The sequence below is a fragment of the Cuculus canorus genome, chromosome 2, assembly GCF_017976375.1.
Source record: "Cuculus canorus isolate bCucCan1 chromosome 2, bCucCan1.pri, whole genome shotgun sequence".
Classification (NCBI taxonomy): domain Eukaryota; kingdom Metazoa; phylum Chordata; class Aves; order Cuculiformes; family Cuculidae; genus Cuculus; species Cuculus canorus.
In genome coordinates this window covers 130,469,886-130,488,187 of record NC_071402.1, presented here as the reverse complement: position 1 = coordinate 130,488,187, position 18,302 = coordinate 130,469,886, and the positions used below count along the sequence as shown (strand labels likewise).

The 18,302-nt window shown below is 37.3% G+C and overlaps 1 protein-coding gene across 1 annotated transcript in view; it reads right to left on the bottom strand.

Moving 5' to 3' along the window:
• DGKB (diacylglycerol kinase beta) overlaps positions 1-14,327 on the bottom strand; it is a 475,249-nt gene extending 460,922 nt beyond the window's left edge. Inside the window, exon 1 of the mRNA XM_054059507.1 lies at positions 14,081-14,327. The gene's annotated coding sequence lies outside the window, so the exon portion shown is untranslated. The remainder of the gene's footprint in view (positions 1-14,080) is intronic.
• Between the last annotated feature and the right edge of the window lie 3,975 nt (positions 14,328-18,302).

Sequence of the window (18,302 nt, the reverse complement as noted above, 5' to 3'; positions counted from 1 at the left end):
TCTGAGCCATACTAAAACTGAAATGGCCGATTCCCATATTTGGCAAAAAAACTGGAACTCCAGCCAAGTGTAAGGAAGAGCTTTTCTGTAATGGAGCTTGATTTCAATCATATGTGAGTGAAGGATGCTGTAAGGTGCTCTTTTCAAGTCTGTCTCCAGGTCATAAGAAAAGCATTTGGAGTTTTATGGAGATATCTCATTATCTCTTTCAAAGCCTCATCATCTGAAAGACAAACCTGTCTTGGCCAAACTAGTACTAAAAGGAAGATGTTCATTTAGTCCAACTTAATCTTTTTTCTTCTTAACATCAGGCAGAAGGGCTTTTGCTTCCATACTTACTAGGATATTTCCTTTGAACTTGTTCCAGAATATTTTTTTCTCTTCCACATGCACTGACATACAGTCCTAAGAAGTTTGTATGTATTTGTGAAACACATTGTGCTTCATTACTAATTTATTTCTGTATGTAACAGAGGAAATTTATCCCATTTTTAAAACTTCATTTCTGACTTGCTGATATACGTTTTTTAATATTTAATAATGTATTGCTATAAATTGACTTCATAATATTACAGGAGAAAGATCACACAAATAACATTTATTCCGAGAGTTTTTCAGAAGTAATTAATGTGTAAAGCTGGTTCTGTATTATTGTGTATTTTCATTCAATATAGTCACCTGCTTTCTAAATTAAAGAAAGAATTGTTTTAAAATATGTGTTTTGTCTTTTTTTTTTTTAACTCTGTATCATTATCTGTGTACTAGCAATAAACTCAGGAAAGATAGGGGTTTTCACTTTGGTTGTATTTTTAAGACAGGAAAATCTGAACTTTTAGTTAAATTTATCTATTTTTTCTATCCTTGAAAACATATAATTTGGAAAAAGTTTCCACTTCAGTCTTTAATATAGAACCACAGTTTGCATTCCTCCAAAATTATTCCTTTTTAATTCAAAGAACAAGTTCTCAACAAATGAAAAAGGTCTGTCTAGATACCCTATCCATTCTGAACTGATATCAAACAGCCGTGAAAAACAAAGGGGAAAAAAAAATTCAAGGTATTTCTTTTCTTAAAAAAATATTTTAAAAACCTTTTATATAGAAATATATACAAACAATTCCACAGAAATATACAAACCCAGTTCTATGATCCATATCAATGGTTCTCAAAGTGCAACTATTTGGACATAGATGACCTCTAAGGCACTAAGTATTTAGCTACCCTTGTAGCACTAATGATGGTGAAATCCTCTCCTCTTACCCTGAGGTCCAGTGCTCCAGATGCAGCTTGACGTGTGACTTCTTTCATTGCTGCCTCTATAGCTCACTAAAAAGCCTGGTAATATGGTCTATACTGGGGCTTTCCAACGCTAGACGCAAGTAGTGATATAGAAGTTGTGTTAAAGTGGTGCTATCTGAGCTACTATCTTTTTTCTAAAGGAAGACAGGCAAAAATTGGACTGCTGTTTTAGCAGTCAAAGAGTTGACACCACATCCAAATAAAACAAGGGCATAGGGCTGGAGTGTCTCTCCTTCCTTGCATGGATGTGGTGCAGGAAAGAATAGAATTTGCTTATATTGATCTCATTGAAGTACTATATAAATATCTTTCTTTGAGAAACTGATAATTGAACAAAAACAAACAAAAAACCAAACTAGGCTTTCGCTAAGGCAAACATAAGTTCTTTCAAACTTTGTCTGTGAATTTTTGAGGGAAAACACACAAACATAGGCACTAACTTAATCTGACAAATGAGTTCATAAAACACAATAGAAATCTGTGCAGAAGCTTAGACTACATTGCAGATCTCCCATACCATTAAGATAAGAAATTCCCACTGCCTTAAGAATAAATAACAGCCTCATTTATGTTCTTTCGTATCTATAGGCAGAAAAGCCACCATTACAAAAAAAGAAAAAAAGTTGAATCCAAGCCTCCATTTCACGTGTTCTGCTACCATTAAAGATTGTTAGTAATCAATAGCTATTAGGAATCGCAGGTATTCTCCTACTGAAATATTCAGTAAAAATAACCAATAGTTGAAGGTTTCTGTTTGGAATTGCCTAAAAACATTTGTCTAAACATTGGATTGACATTAAGACAGACCGATCTTTTACTTGCGGAATATAAATGCTCCCAAACGCAAGTGTCATTGACAGCTTAAGATAGATATACATGATACTAGGACTCTTTTTGATTGGAAAGTTGACTTAAAACAAGCTTTTGCCTCTCTGAGAAAGTAATAAAAGGATCACAATAAAAACTTGTCTAAAATTATGTCTGAATTCACCTACTGCCTTTCATCCCTGATTATCTGAGAATCATCGCTAAACATTATGGAAGTGGAATTGCAGGGACGGAGATGCAGATGATTACATCATTCTTGATTCTACTAACTCAAGAATAGTGACTGTATAACCTAACTCCTTTCTGATTCATCTGTTACAGCAGCTACATGAAATTGGCTGAAGAAGTCCACGTAATTCTTCTTGGTATAAGAAAGAATTTTTTTGCAGTCAGAAAAATCAATCACTAAAACAACCTCCCCAGGGACTCCGTAGAGTTGCTGTCACTGGAAGTTTCTAAGATGCAATTATCAGGGTGCTAGATATTCTCATTTAGAGTCCATTTCCTATGAAAGGTTGGTCCATATAATCTCTCAAAGTTCCTTCCAGTCTGGGCTGTCCTATGATTCTATAATTCATTCTGTTGGAATGTATCTGGTAGAAAGTAGAATAGAACCTTCTTTGCTGCATGTTATTTAACTTTAGTTAACTGTGTATACCCATGAGATACATGGAGAAGGCATGAAACAATAAACAGATAAGACAAATTGAATCTGGTGTCAGTGCAGTGACAGTGGAGTCTTCTCCAGATGCTTCCTTTCTCCGAAGTGTCATTTCATTTATGTGTGCAATGTGTTTGGTCTCAGTAGACTTCAAAACAGGATCATGATTTGGCTGTAAATAGTAATTTTAAGTCCATTAGACCATTACAACAGATCCTAACATATCTCATTTATTAAAAGGCAGGCAACGTTTTGTGAAAAATAGCTCTTTATTCCCAGACTGAATAAGAGGCGATCTCTGTAGTCACAGAGACATTTGGCAGTTACCATGTGGTGTTGACACAGCTGCACGCCCTGGAAGCTGAGCCAGTTTCACATGGATCTGTTCTTTTCCTCCTCCCTGTTCCCCCTCAAAATCTAAGGGAAAATACTGGTGAGTTTCTCACCTGGCCTGATTTGTTTTGTGCAGGAGTTGTTACAAGACTCCACCACTGCCTTGTTTGATGGAGGCACATTTGGCCACTGCACTTTCAGTAGGGTTGTGAAGTCAGCCCAGTGCATGTGTTTGAGTACAAAACTGGTTGTCAGTACATGACTAGGTAAGGAGTTGAACGAGGACAGATCAACTAAGACAAAACACAGATAAATTAACTCAGATGGGTGGGAGTGAGCCACAAAAAATAAATTCATATTTGTTTAGCCAAGTATCTTAACAGCTCCTTCGTTTTTCCTGAATTTGAAAGCCTTTGTGACAAACGTATCACACAACACCAAAAGCACGATAGGAAAAAATAAGGTGGAAAGGAAGAAGAAATTAATACTCCAACATCAAAGACCCATTAAGATTGTGCAATGTTTCTGCTTTAAATCACCAATAGTGATCCACTACAACTGTTTTGCCTGGAAAAGTACTAGTGTCCATTTTCCTTTCCCTTTTTTGTGACTGATGAGTAATTGCTTTTTATGACAAGCTCTTGTGCTAAGCTACATAAAGAAACTCTGATTATCAGATTTGTCCCCAAAGCAAAGTTTACAATTCCTGCCCATCCTTCTTTTTAAAACTCCTCCAAACATTTAACGCTCTTGTGGCAATTTCTTAACTTGGAATAGTTTCTGGAAGTTCCTCCAGAAAACATTTTCACCGTGATTGCAAGAAGAAAGTTTTGTTCTTGCACCTTTTCAAGTGTTTAATTGGTCTTAAATAGAAACTACTGTGTGAGGTGCATTACAATTAAAAGGAAGAAAATCTTTCTACTTATTTTTGAACTAGCTGATGAATTATCCATCTGTGAACTACTAGGAGAAAAGAATATGCTTTCTATGGATCATTTCAGTGTATTTTTTTCCATAGAAAGTAAGGTTCAAGGAATAAGAAAGTTTTTAGAACTACTCCCTGTGTGCAGCTATTAATAACTTTCTGCAAGAGTACACTGCCAATTTTTTTTAAAAAGATTTGAAATATTTTTCCATCCATCACATTAGATTCAACTCATATTTGCATCCTATATTTATAGTAAATTACCTTTTTTTGTTTCTTTTTTTTGTGCATTCTTTGACATATCTTAAGCCAATAAAATTCAATTTAGCAATACTATTAGTCCTAAAATTTAATTTATGGCATGTTAAGTATTTTTAATACTAGACTTAAACAATACTGCTTTGATATATTTAAGACACTATTACATAAGCTTCTTAATTGTACATACAGTGCTCCTTTATCTACGAAGCAGCTTTTGCCACAAATACAATCAACACTTTTCCACTGGCTTTTGAACTTTTATTATACCTAAAAATAATTCACATTTGCTATGTTACCAAAAGCAAACGGGTGACACTTTCCCAGTGCTCAGCACCCCCAGGAATCCTGGAAACTGAATATTTCAGAGGAAAAAGAAATGCAAAAATTCCCTCAGGGAGCAAGTAAACAGGCCTCTCTGGTATGCCAAATGTTTTATATGTAGTCAATGAGAGAGAGAGAGATAGATGTCTTTGCCCTGTATGATTAAAGGCACAGAATTTAACCTCTCCAAACAGCTTACTGTAAATCACTCTGGGGCTCATTTACATCTGTAGGGTTCACTTTGAAAGCAAAACAACTGCTTCCTCGGGCTCCCCCAAAAGGCAGCAACATTTTAGTTGGCCTAAGATGAGAGTAAACCAGATGAAATTGGTTGCCTCAAACATTTTCCATCCCTGAAAACATGCAAGGTCAGGTTGGATGGGGCTCTGAGCAACATGTTCTAGTTGAACATGTCCCTGCTTATTGCTGCAGGATTGGATTAGAAGACCTGTAAAGGTTTCTTCCAGCCCAAAGCATTCCATGATTCTATGATTTACATTAGCTAGAGGAAAAACATGTATTTCCAGTTTCCAACAATGGCATCTAATCTAGCCTTTACAATCCCATCCAAATAAAAGGAATTAGATTAGCAGGAAGATTATCACCATCTTCTTCCTAACAGCCACCTGAAGTCCTAAATAGTCTATGTTTTCCAAGAAATATAAACTGCATAAACTTGGATCAGATCAGACCAGTCTGTACATGTCTGTCCCTCTAAACAGGCATAAAAAAACCCAAACAAAAAAAAACCCCCTCCCAACAACTGCTCAAGGTGCATACCTGGGGAATTTTCATACAAAGAGTGCCCAACTTCATATGTAAAGGATTAACTTATATGGGTTTCTGCCTGGGATTTATGTTTTATGCTTACAATTTTTCTTAGTGCCTGAGTGGGATTTTGGGAGACTGGATCAAAACAAGATACTTGGCTTTTGATTTAAATTGTATATCCACATTCTGAAGTTAATAGGAAATCATCATACTTCACAACCTCACAAAAGCAAAGAAATTCAAATAACCAGTTAGAGAGTATACATTCCATGACAATATTTAAAGCTTTTGGAAGACAGAAAATATGCCAAATTTTTATTTAATAGATGGGCTTTTAAAAGCCCTAAAAAAAAGAGTGATTTCTTGTAACTGGGTTTATTTTTGGAAGAACGGCTGTGTTTTGTCCCATGAGGACTGTAGCTCTGATGCTTCCTGAATAGATCTTGACCTTCTGTAATTCTCTTTGCTAAAGCAGATACAATACAGATTACACACCCTAAAAATAGCAATTCAAAGGATACTTCTGAATTTTAATCTCTTTTGAATTTCTTTTCAAGGCAGTTAGAATGCAAGAGGTCTCTACTCTCTTTGGAATGAAGATGAGGAGTGAAGCTACCCTAAGAAAGCTCACAACCTGGACAGAATTATAAATCTGCAATTATTTGTCCATCTAATGAATTGATTATAGCTATTGCTCATGCTGAAGACAGGACTGAGGCTCAAATTAAGACTTCTGTAAACCTTCTGTGGACCAGAGATAGCAAAGAACTAACTGTTATTAATTCTAAGGAGAGCAAGTGACATTTTGACTGGTAGCTTCTGAATCGTTCCTGTGGCAGAGTTTGCTACCTAAGTAAAGCAATTAATTTGTCAAAGCTGTTGATGAATCCACATTGTCATGGAACATGCAGTGGTTCCCACAAAGGGTGCTCTACTTTGATTACTTCTTATGGCTTATCCCCACTTCAATTTATAGCCATTCCCTCTATTCCTATCACTATGTGCCTTTGTAAAAAGTCCCTCCTCAGCATTCTCATATGCCCTTCTCAGCTATTGGAAGGTTGCTATAAGGTCTCCCCAGAGCCTTCTCTTCTCCAAGCTGAACCCCAACTCTCAGCCTGCCCTCGTATGGGAGGTACTCCAGCCCTCAGATCACATTTGTAGTCCTCCTCTGGACCCATTCCAACAGCTCCGTATCCTTCTTATGTTGATGATTCCAGAACTGGACACAGTACTCGAGGTGGGGTGTCACAAGAGCTGACTAGAGGCGTAGAATCGCATCCCTTGACCTGCTGGCTATATTTCTTTTGAGTCCCAGGATACGGTTGGCCTTCTGGACTGCTAACACATGTTGCCGGTTCATGTCAAGCTCCTCATCAATCAGCACCCCTGAGTCCTTCTCTGTAGGGCTGCTCTCAATCACATAATCCCCCACCCTGTATTGAAACCACAGACTACACCAACCCAGGTGTAGCACCTTGCACTTGGCCTTGTTGAGCCTCATGAGGTTCTCACAGGTCCACTTCTCAAGCCAGTCCATGTCCCTCTGGATGATATCCCATCCTTCTAGTGTGACAACTGCACCACTCAGCTTGGTGTCATCTGCAAACTTGCAGAGGCTGCACTCGATCTGGCTGTCTATATCATTGATGAAGATATTAAATAACACCGGTCCCAGTACAGATCCCCGAGGCACACCACTTGTCATGGATCTCCATCTGGACATTGAGCTGTTGACCACTACTCTCTGAACACAAACATCCAACCAATTTCTTATCTACCGAACAGTCCAACCATCAAATACATATGTCTTCTCTCTTAGAGAGAAGGATGTTGTTTGGGACCATGTCAAAGGCTTTATAGAAGTTTAGACATCACACCCATTGGTCTGCTGATGTGGTTAGCCCATCACAGAAAGCTAGATTCCTCTGATGAGACTCCCCTTTAGCAAAGCCATACTGCCTGCCACTAATCACCTCCCCACCCTCCATGTGCTTCTAGGATGATCTGTTCATGATCTTCCCAGTCACAGAGGTGGGGCTGACAGGTTGGTAGTTCCCAGGGTCATCATTTTTACCCTTCTTAAAAGTGGGCACAACGTTATCTATCTTCCAGTCACTTCTCCTGACTGCCATGACTTTTCAAATATTACGGAGAATGGCTTGGCAATCACATCAGCCAGTTCCCTCAGGGCTTTGGGATGCACCTCACCAGGTCCCATAGACTTATATACGTTCAGGTTCCTCAGGTGGTCACAAAACTGATCTTCCCCTACAGTAGGGGCGAGGGGGGCATTTATCCCCCTTGTCCCCATCTTGTCCCATGGCCCAGGAGGGGTGAGGAGAGCAGTTGTCAGTGAAGACTGAGGCAAAAAAGTTGAGTACCTCAGCCTTCTCCTTGCCTGCTGATATGAGGTCTGCCTCTTCTAATGTCTGCAGCCAACATGTTAACAGTCCAAACACTACCAAGCCACTTCAGTGATTTACTTAGAGAAGGAACTGTTGCTGCACCAACTACAGATCATATCCACTCAGTTATCCTTAAGGTTTGGCTTTTGTCAGGTTGGTTCCTTCTTCAGGCAGCATGCAAATTAATAAACATGGCCCTGCTCCATGGGTCCAAACACTACAAGGATCTACCTCTCCTACAGCTTGAACACAAAAATCTTAAAGCCACGGCTCTTTTTTCATGTGCAGAGAATCAATTCCGTACATGTTGACTGATGTTTTTTATTGGATATCATCAGGCAACTATTAAAAGTCTTGAACTGGTTTATCTGTTTTACCTATATGCTAAACACAATGTCATTTGAGTCTTTTATCAAAGCCACATGGTCTATTCATGACATATCTTCAAATGTTATTTTTGGACCTTTTCCAGTCTATGTATCTTGATTTTACAATTACACCGGTGCTTTATATAGATCTCATTTAGTCCTTGATGGACTACAGACATCCTGCTTCCTAGCCTATTATCCCGCTTCTTATCAGTTTCACTCTAAACCTTTATTATTGAAGTACAACAGTTTGGTCAACTCTTTCTCAAACTACAGTGTTTTGATCTAAGCATTCTAAAATGACTTGTTCCAAGTACTTGAGAAACTTTTTCTAACTAAAGAAAATGAAATGCATTTTAAGATAAATCCAAAGGAAAAGGCAAATAGACCACAAGGTAATGTAACAATAGTATTGTCTGTAGCACATGAAAAGAAATATCCCTTGCCAAAATCCAATGCCTGCACAAATTTGCAGACTGTGAGAGTAGGAGAAAATGGAGAGTCCAGGGTGGCTGCCACCTTCAGCCACTAGATTCAAACATTCACTTTTGAATGCTTATTTAAAGTTTTTAAAGGATTTTAAAAAATAATAATAGTTAATTATAGTGATAATAATAATTAAACCCACAAAAATGGCACAAGGTTCCTGAACAAGTCAGCTAAAAGATTGTTTTGCAATTTTACCAGAGAAAACACAGGAAGAGTTACAGAATTTCTTTTGATGGTGAAAAGTGTTTTTAACGAGTCTTTAAGAATTTCATTTGTTCTACCTATTCTCTCAGCTAAGCATCTGAAATAACATTTAGTTCATGCTATCTCCCAGAAAGTTTAAACAAAGCACTTCATAGTAATGATTGTTCATTTTGCAAGTCTGAACCAAGCTGGTAAGGAGTGAATCGGATAAGGAAAATGTTCTCTAAAGTTTTACAACTTCTTTCACCAAAAATACTGAATCTGGTTTTCAATAGCAAAGAATTACAGTCAGTTTCTGCCTCAGTTCCCAAAGCTAAGCAAACCAGGAATCCAAAATTAATTCATTTTTTGACTGAACATTTCACTTCTTGCTTTTTGTAGAGGTCTTCCAGCAATTGCTGGATCTGACCGAAGGCTTAGAAGTGCAGCTGTTCTTAAAAGTCTGTGGCTGATGAACCTCAAAGATCAACAAACAACGTAATGAATCTATGGGCCTCCTTTGTAGGAATAAACACTAACATCTTTATAAAGTTATTTTTCTCTTATTTAAAAAGAGCTATTTAGAGTTTTATGTACTTCTGCCCCTTCTCCAGCACAAAACCAACTGCACATTCACTGATATGAATGAAATGAGTCAAATTAGGAGTACTGCATTATTGTTTCTGAAAGGACAAATACAAGCTATTGGCTTCCACAGCATCAAACATGGACTGAACTTAGAGCACTACAGCAGGTAACTCATTAATCTATGTCACTGTTATAATTCTCAAAGATCGGATCACACTATCTACTGCTACAAACCCAGAATCTTTAATTTTGTTGATATAGTTTTAAACGACCGCATTTTGATACGCTACATTTTTTTTGTTGTTTTCATTAGGTACAAATACTCTACCAATCTACTGAATAAGTCCAGGTTAAATTAAGTGCAAGAAAGGTACTACATAGATCTCTCATCAATATCTCATGGTTCTATTTTGATGGTTTGTCCCAAGACTGGAAAAGGGAATTATGAAAGCAATATATTATATTTTCTAACCAGGAGCTATTAATACCAAGTGTGAATGTATAAAGCAATGAAACCTCAGAACTTATTTTTCCTCTCTTCTTAGGAATTCTCATACTTTCTTTTCCCCTTTGTGACTTGAAGATGTTGGTAAGTTCATAAAAATACAAGATTGATTGTAATTGTGTATCTTCTGGCTTGAGAGAAAACTGTTTCTCAACCTAATAAATAGGGAAGAGTGAAGGAAGAATTGAATTTTTCCACCTCATTCTTTGATTTGAGGCTGAACTTAAAAGAGATACACTGTCACACACTGGGGAAAGAAATAGAAAATTAATCTTCCATTGCTGTTATGCCTCTGTTAGCAGCAGGGTATGAGGTCATACTGCTGCTTCAATAAAGATTGCTCAGTCTCCTTCATCAAGTGCTGTGGTCCTGCAGAGTATGAACAGCTTGTCTATGAAAAAGACTCTGGATGCGGTGGCTCTATATATGCCTAGCCTGTGTTGTTAATAAAGTATAGCAGCTGGCAAAAGGTCCTGCAAATGACTAAGAGCTATTGAACAGTAGTTTTCCAGCCCTGTATAATTGTTTTTTCCCCCACCTTCTACTTAGAGTTCACCCACAGACAGCCACAAATACAGATAGAACTGTAAGTTCCCAAGCTGCAAGATATAAAACCCAGGGATTTAATGCTCAATTTTCCACCTGCCCTGCCATCACCCTCCAAGACAGAAGATGTAACAGAAACTGTATGTGGGTAGTGTAGAGGTGATTCTATAGGCACCTGCAACACAAGTACTGCAGCTACGGACTGCCTAACAAGGCTGAGAAACACCTGAATCCCACTAGTAACACCACCCTCAACATTACCCGTGTTTGCCCTGCATGGTGCACAGTACATGTACTCTATCAAGCTGCATTTGTCAAAGGCCCACAGGGAAGACAAAGACAGCAGCTGCAACCATTTTAGATATGTACAGATGAAGTCCCTTCTCCCTTTAAAATGTTTCCTCTTACAAACCTCACCACAGCAGAATTTAGAAGATTCCACAGCTAGTAAAGATCATCTAACACTGGCAATTTCCAGTACCATCACTATAAATATTCTGCTGCAGGTTCTTAATAGCACACCTTGCAGATCAAATTAGAGAAGAAAGGGGAACAGACGAAAATATGAATTCACTAGATCTCTGTTCTCGCTGTAGCAAAGAAAACAGGTGTCCTGTGGCTTTTTGCAGCTCAATGCATCACAAAAATAACTACTGTGGCTGAGGGGGAAAAAAGGCAATGTCAAAGGAGGAAAAATAAGAAGAGGGCACTTAGCTTTTGATGACCATCCAATCCCTTCAGTGCTTCATTTTAAGCCCCTCCTGAGCTGTACTCAATTCCTTTATTTTGGTCACTAGCAAGCTCATTGTGAAGACATCCATTGCTAGTGACTAATACAAGCTTTCTTCTTTGACAGGAGGTTCTACAGATCAGATGTGTAAATGAAGAACTATCTCCTTTGGTTTGTTTTGAACCTGGCTCTGACTATGTAATGCCTAATGGTTGATTTTTGTTGTGGTTTTTTTTTTCATTTTTCCCCTCTAGCAATGGATAAATATAGCAGCAAGTTTCTACTCACACTACATGTGCTACTCACGTACTACTGTCAAATCTCCTCTCCATTGTCTTCTTTCCCTCAGCCTCTTGGCCAAGAACTTCAGCTCCCTAGATTTGTACTATTTTTAATAGAAGATAACTCAGACACGTATAGTTCAAAGGCAAAAGAATAATACCAACTTCCGCCCCAAACAAACAACAAAACTATTGCCAAAGGCCCTACCACATCCAGACAGGAGCGCATGATAATTTGAGAAATTACGTACCTTTTTGTGCGCTATTGTTCTAAGTCTTGGGAAGAATATTTGATTACACCTAATAGCCAGATTTACAATTGGACTTAGAGTGGTAATATTTCACAATACTTATTTATTATAATATAGTCTTCAAAATAGAGGCACTCTATAACGCCTGACTGTAGGTATTGAACATTTCAGGAAAAAAACAAAAAATAAAAAACCCCAACACTTCAATTCCTTAATTTACTCACAGAAAGCATTCAAACTTTCCGCTTCCTTCTTTATTGACATGATGGTACATTTTATTTACATAAACACTCAGACTTTCCTGACTTTGTCCTTTTCCTCCGCACCACACTGGAGGCCAGTCCAGGCACCGCAGCCTCCAGCTTCAAGGCCTGGCATCTTTCTTTCATTTGCCTGCATTCACAGGTCTTTAATCTTCACTCACAAATACTTCACATAGTTCCTTCTCTCAATTTGTTCACTCACTCTCAAATCAAGCTGACTCTTAGGTCTCCTGCTCTGAAGTCCACAAGTGCCATTCTCCCACTAGTCCAGTAAAAATAATGGAAATCCCCTCCAGTACCAAATTTCAAACCTCTTTTCCCCAGCTGTCAGTCTCTTGCCCAATGCTGCGATGAACACCTTTAGCAATTTTGAGTTTTTTATCTGCAGGGAAAAATCAAGGAAGTTTCATGCCCAAGAGTCTGATTTTTTAAGAAGGAGATGTTACTTTTATAGATTGTTTTAAAGGATATAATTATATAAGCACAATTTAATCATTATGAGTCATTGTAGATATGGAAGGAGTAAATCACGTTAAAGAAATCTGGTTATTTTTAAAAAACGAAAAATGTTATTAGCCCAGATAAACCAAGAGACTCGACATAGCTGGATTTTTAAAAAAGAGTCATAGGAAATTAAAAATGACAGATCATTGTTATCGTTAAGAAACTTTCTTTGTGGATGGAGTAAATCTTTACTAAAAATGGGCTCTAAACTTTTCTCCAATGTCGAGCACTTCTGACCTAGTGTTCATATCCAAAGGTCAGTATACCGAAGTCTGACCATTTCCCATACTTAATCTTTACTTTCATTTTAGGGTTTGGGTTTTTTGAGGGGGAAGAGAAAGGGGGTTGGGGGGGAAGGAGCACCTGTTTTTCCTCTAGAACAGTCGATAGACTCCAGATCTGATGCAGCTGCCTGCCTTCAGGGATCAACAATACAAAGATACTGATCAGTACCCAGAAAATCAGGGAATTGGAAGGGAAGTGGAAAGGCGGCTGCTGAGAATTGAAGTCCCAAGGGTCTGTAGATTAATACCAGCAGATTTTCATATTTTATTCAATGTCTAGGTAAAGCTGTAATAAGTCAGGTCATTAAATTTGCAGATGATACTAAAATAAGGCAAGTATTTAAGACTCACAGCAATGTAAGAATAATCCTGACATTAGCAATATGTGCTCAGAGGGAAGATAGGAAATTAGGTAAGTATTCATTTAACGTAATGAAAAGTGACACACTTGAGTAAAAATAATGCCCAGAACACATACCAAGACACACAAAACCTAAGTTATACTAAGCTAATTAATATGTAAAGAGAGTGTTACAAAGTCTACTTGCACTGTCATTCACATTCGCAGTTTGAAATGATAAGAAGACATAACCCCATCCTAAAGAGATAACAGAATAGCGCAGACAAAATAACACATCATCATTTAACAAAGTAAGACTAGGCATTTGCCAGCACACTCCAGAAAAGAGAGCTACAGCCTTCTGCACCAATCAGTCATTAACAAGACTCAGAAGAACAACTGAGGCCACTATTGCCACTATCTATGACTCTATACTATTTTCTTCTTTACAAATTTAAGACTGAAGAGGCTACTTTGAAGCGGCACAGATAATTTTGGGGAACATAAGTCCTCAGGTATGAAAAGAACAGTGTTATGTTATTAACTATCTGAATAATACTCCAGAAAAATAAATACATACTTCTAAGAGGAAGTAACTCCCTCCAGTAAACAAACAAAAAACCCCAAACCTCTAAAAGCAGGCCTCCAACCCTATCTCACAGTTGCATAAGAAAAAAGGTCTGAGGACAAAGCAAGAACAAAGCCAGTGAGATGTAGAGGAAAGAGGAAAAAAGTAAAACAACAAAATCAAGAACAAAACAACTTTCAAGCAAGCTAAAGGCAGTGGTCTCTAGCTCCAGTTCACAAAAATAAAAAAAGAAGCCAATCCACAGAACATCATTACAGGCACCAAAATAATTTTGCTTATATAACAAAAAGACTAGAAAAGCCAAAGTTGTTCTCTATTAAATAGTACCATAACAGCGTATCAAAACACCTACCTCCAGATTAGAATACCTCTTTTCGTCAAAGCAGTGAAAATTCTGAGGAAGACTGAAAAAAATCCTTCACAATTTATCCTTGAACCAATGCAATTGTTTACATGGAGTGCAGCAGGTTCCCAGGTGCTCTTGGTTTAGCCAAATGTCTTCACCTAGCCTATTAACAGGTCCAATTAGCTACAAATATTCAACTGCAGAGCCTTAGTTAGACCTAATGTTCGTTACAATTCGAAGAACAAAATTTCAAGGAAAAACAGCAGCAATGTTAACAGGGAGAAACTGTCAAGGTCATATGATTCATTTATCTAGGAGCTTAGCAACAAAGGAGAGCTGTGAAATACTGTAATAGCAATAAGTCAATGGATTATTGCAGCATCAAGTAACATCTTGGAAGAGATCAAAGTAGTAAATAAAATGAAATGCAGTGACAAGAATGAGAATAGGGTGTTCAGTTTCTTAGCAGCATGAAATAGTGAATGAACTGCAAAGGACTCGCACATCTTGAAGCAATATAAACAGAGAGGAGGGAAAGAAAATGCTAGTAAAGCTTTACCTCAGTTAATAAGAATTAAAATAAATTTCTGTTGCTTTTTGAATGAAACACTGTTTTCGGTGTCCTTCCTAAACAAACTACAAGAATTCCGATGTTTATAAATAATGTTATTCTAAAATATTTCAACAAAAAGCAGTCCAGTTAGAGGATGTAATGAAGTACTACTTAAGATTCCCAGAAAACCAAATAATTCATCTAGCCTATATTGCAGGAAAGAGAAAAGAATCAGAGACTCACATTGGTCAGCAAGCTCTCTGATTTCAGTTTAGAAAACACAGTTTGATATGTTTGTGAAAAGAATGCGTTACAGTAAGTGTATCAGTATCAGTCAAGTCAGAGGATAGATAGAGATATATATATGTATATGTAAGTACGCTGTATCTGGAAGCATTTCACCACACAAATAAAGCCCACAGTTTGTGATGTAAGTTGAACAGAATCTGTTACAATATCACATATTCTGAACAGTCGAGATAAAGCCTCATTTAAATATAAACTTACCGGAGAATAGACCCATTGTGAATGAAGAGCATGCTAGGTGTCAGGATGACAGAATCACTTGCATAAAGTAAACACAAGTGTATCTATCATACATCAGTAACATCTCACTGCTGCAAGCACCAAATTACGTCTGCAAAAGAGCTTACCTTGATCACATTTGTTGTTAAAAATCAAGGTCTAAGGTTGTATATGAATATATACAAGCGGCAAAGTCTATTTTAGTAATATTATTTCCTATGTAAATCTGTGTAAATCCTCAGATACAATAATAAATATATGCAAATAGTTACTTCTTAATAGCAACTACTATAGAAGTTGGAAGAGACCCAAAATCTGAAATCTTAATTTCCCACTACTTTTATCTTTAATATCTCTGCTAGTGCTTCCCCCCACCCTCTGGCTGCCCCCCCTCCCACAATTGGACTAAAAGTTCACTGTTGTCTCTCAGTTTGGTTTCCTTCCAGTATGGAATAAGTCCTTCAAGGTTTATGCACTTAATGACACACAGTCTCAGTAAGTTTTTACTCAGCTGAATAATTCTGCTTTTCTGTTTGCAAGAGATGGTAAGAAAGGAAGGACCTATTTCATTTCTTACTCTCATGCTATAACGTAAAATGCATGTTTAGGACAGGAAGGGTGAGGAACTGTGATAGTATATATAGTATATATAATAGCAAGCAATTCCAGAACAGTTCCTTTCAAATTTTTATTCAAAATTTATTGATGATTAATTTATCAATTTTACTTCAATGCTTCTTTGCCAATTAATTTACCAACTCCTCTTTTATGATGTTTACTCCTCGAGGGCCTAAAAGCTGTATGCAAACTGCCCTTTTATTCTCACAGGTTCTGGTGTGCCATCCATTTGTGTTCTGACTACTTGCTGGCAAATGGCAAGACCTCTCAGCTTTATCAATTAATATTCAGTTCTGCAGTCAAGCATTCTGTGCCAAAGTAATTAGAGAAAAATTAAATAATAACAGCCCCAAGACTGATTCTTAAAGAGTTCTGGTATTAACTCTCAGTTTTTTTTTTTTTTTTATTTTTCTCTTTTTTTTTTTTTCTTTTAAGAAAATCAGAACAAGTGAACTAGGTGAGACCAAAATTTCCCTCTACCTTGTTGCTTAGGGAAAGTACATGTTTTTTGGGTTGAATAGCCCATGACAGATTTTTCTCTTTTCTTCCATAAATCTTATAAGTATTTTTGACTCCATAAACATTTTGTACGTTTAGAACTTTCTATTGCTGTAAAATTGACAGCTTAATTACGTGGCACGCGAAATAGTCCACTTTATTCTTTTGAACCTAGCAGCCCACAACTTCATTTGATGTTACCTATAGAAAGTGAATAAGCATCTCCTACTGATGCCCTTTCTACTTGTGATTATATAGAGCACAATCATATTTCAGCAGGCTTTTCTTGAGCCTGAAAACATCTAGTGTATTCAGTCATCCATTTTGGCTGTTTCCATACGTGTCTTACAATTCCTGCATTTATCATAATCTTTCCACCTTTACTAATAATTTCTTCTGCAGCATCATATAAAATTATTTGTTAAAGTATTGATAGATGACGTATTATTCCGGTTTTGTATAAAAAATCTGTTACCCGATGTAGAAATGGCAACAACGTAGTCTAGCATGACCTCGCTTTGGTTAACCCGTGCAACATTTTATTCTGATTCTTATTTACCTACACTTTTTAAAGATTTCATTACTTTTTAAATACTTCTGAATTCAGTTGAGGTCAGACTAATGAGCATCAAATTACTTCAATATTTTTCTCTTTTTACCTAATAGAAGTATAGTATCTGTTGTTCTGCAGTGATGAAAGCATCCTTATTCCTTCATTATTTTGGAACAGTGAGTAATCACTGTGCAAAGTTGAAGTCAATAAGCTTACTTAGTTTTGTTTCCAATAGTTATTTCTACTCATGGACTGCACTCATTTTGCTTTCATGTTATACATATTCCTCTCAATTTAAAACCGAAACAGGGCATTCATTTGGATTTGTAGACATACTTCTTGAATTTATTTTTCCATTCTTTTTACAAACTCTGAGCTCCCCATTTTGCAGCTCTCAATTGATCCTTACTACCGTCTGACTTCCTAGATAAGGGTTTTTTTGGCTGACGAGTTCTTTTTTCCACTCCTTTTAGATGTACTCCTAGTATATTTTTAACATGACTGTTCATCCACTTGGGCTCAGAGCTTTTCCTATGTATTTATGTTCCTCCTGCAGTCTGCAAATAATTCTTTCATCTTTGCAGCTCTGGTTGTACGACCTCTTCAGGTGTCATTGGGAGGGATCGTTACTTCAACGCAATGCCTTTCTACCGCTTTGCATCAACATGAATCCGTTGATGTGCCTGAACCAACGTGCTGTCCCCACAGCCTGAATGCTGGGGAGAGTGACGTAGCAGGCATCCAGGTGGCTCTGCACAGAGTGGCAGTTTGTCATAGCTGAGATGAAAGTGGATTTTAATAAGACAGGACAGGCTCAGGCACAGGCCCTGTGCTCTCAGGACACAATGTTCCAAGATTATTAGCACAGCATTGTGCAAACACAGGCTGGAGCATTTCTGAGCTTAATGCACCCAACTGTACGACAGAAAAGCAGGACAGAGAGACCTAAAAACATTTTCAGTGTCTGCTTGAGGATGGGCAGGCATATTCTTGGCTATTTTTCTTTTTCTTTTTCTAATTTCTTGGCTATTCCAGAATCAGATATCTATATAAAAGCCTTCTGTGATGTCACTACACTCTGTTCCTTGCCATGTTATTCACTAAGTAACCAGCTCAGATTTTAAAGAGTTTTTATTAATTTCAATTAAATAAATCTCTTTTAATATCTTTTTTCAAGCCTAGAGAAAAAAAAGCTTTAATTTGCTGCTTCTAGTATTCTCTCTGTATATTCATTCGAGCAATCAATGATCTCGAAAGTACAGTTAGATGGAGAGAAGTGATTCTATAGTGTTTGCTCACTTGAACTGATGTCAGTGAAACTGCTCATAAAGGCCAAATTAAAACACAGTGCCAAACAGGATTATTCTTATGTAGCAATGTTTGCACAGAAAAGTCACAATACACTGATCAAACTACTTGACTCCTTCCTACTTTATCCTTTACAGATACTCTTAAAGCACCAAGCAATATGATATAATTCC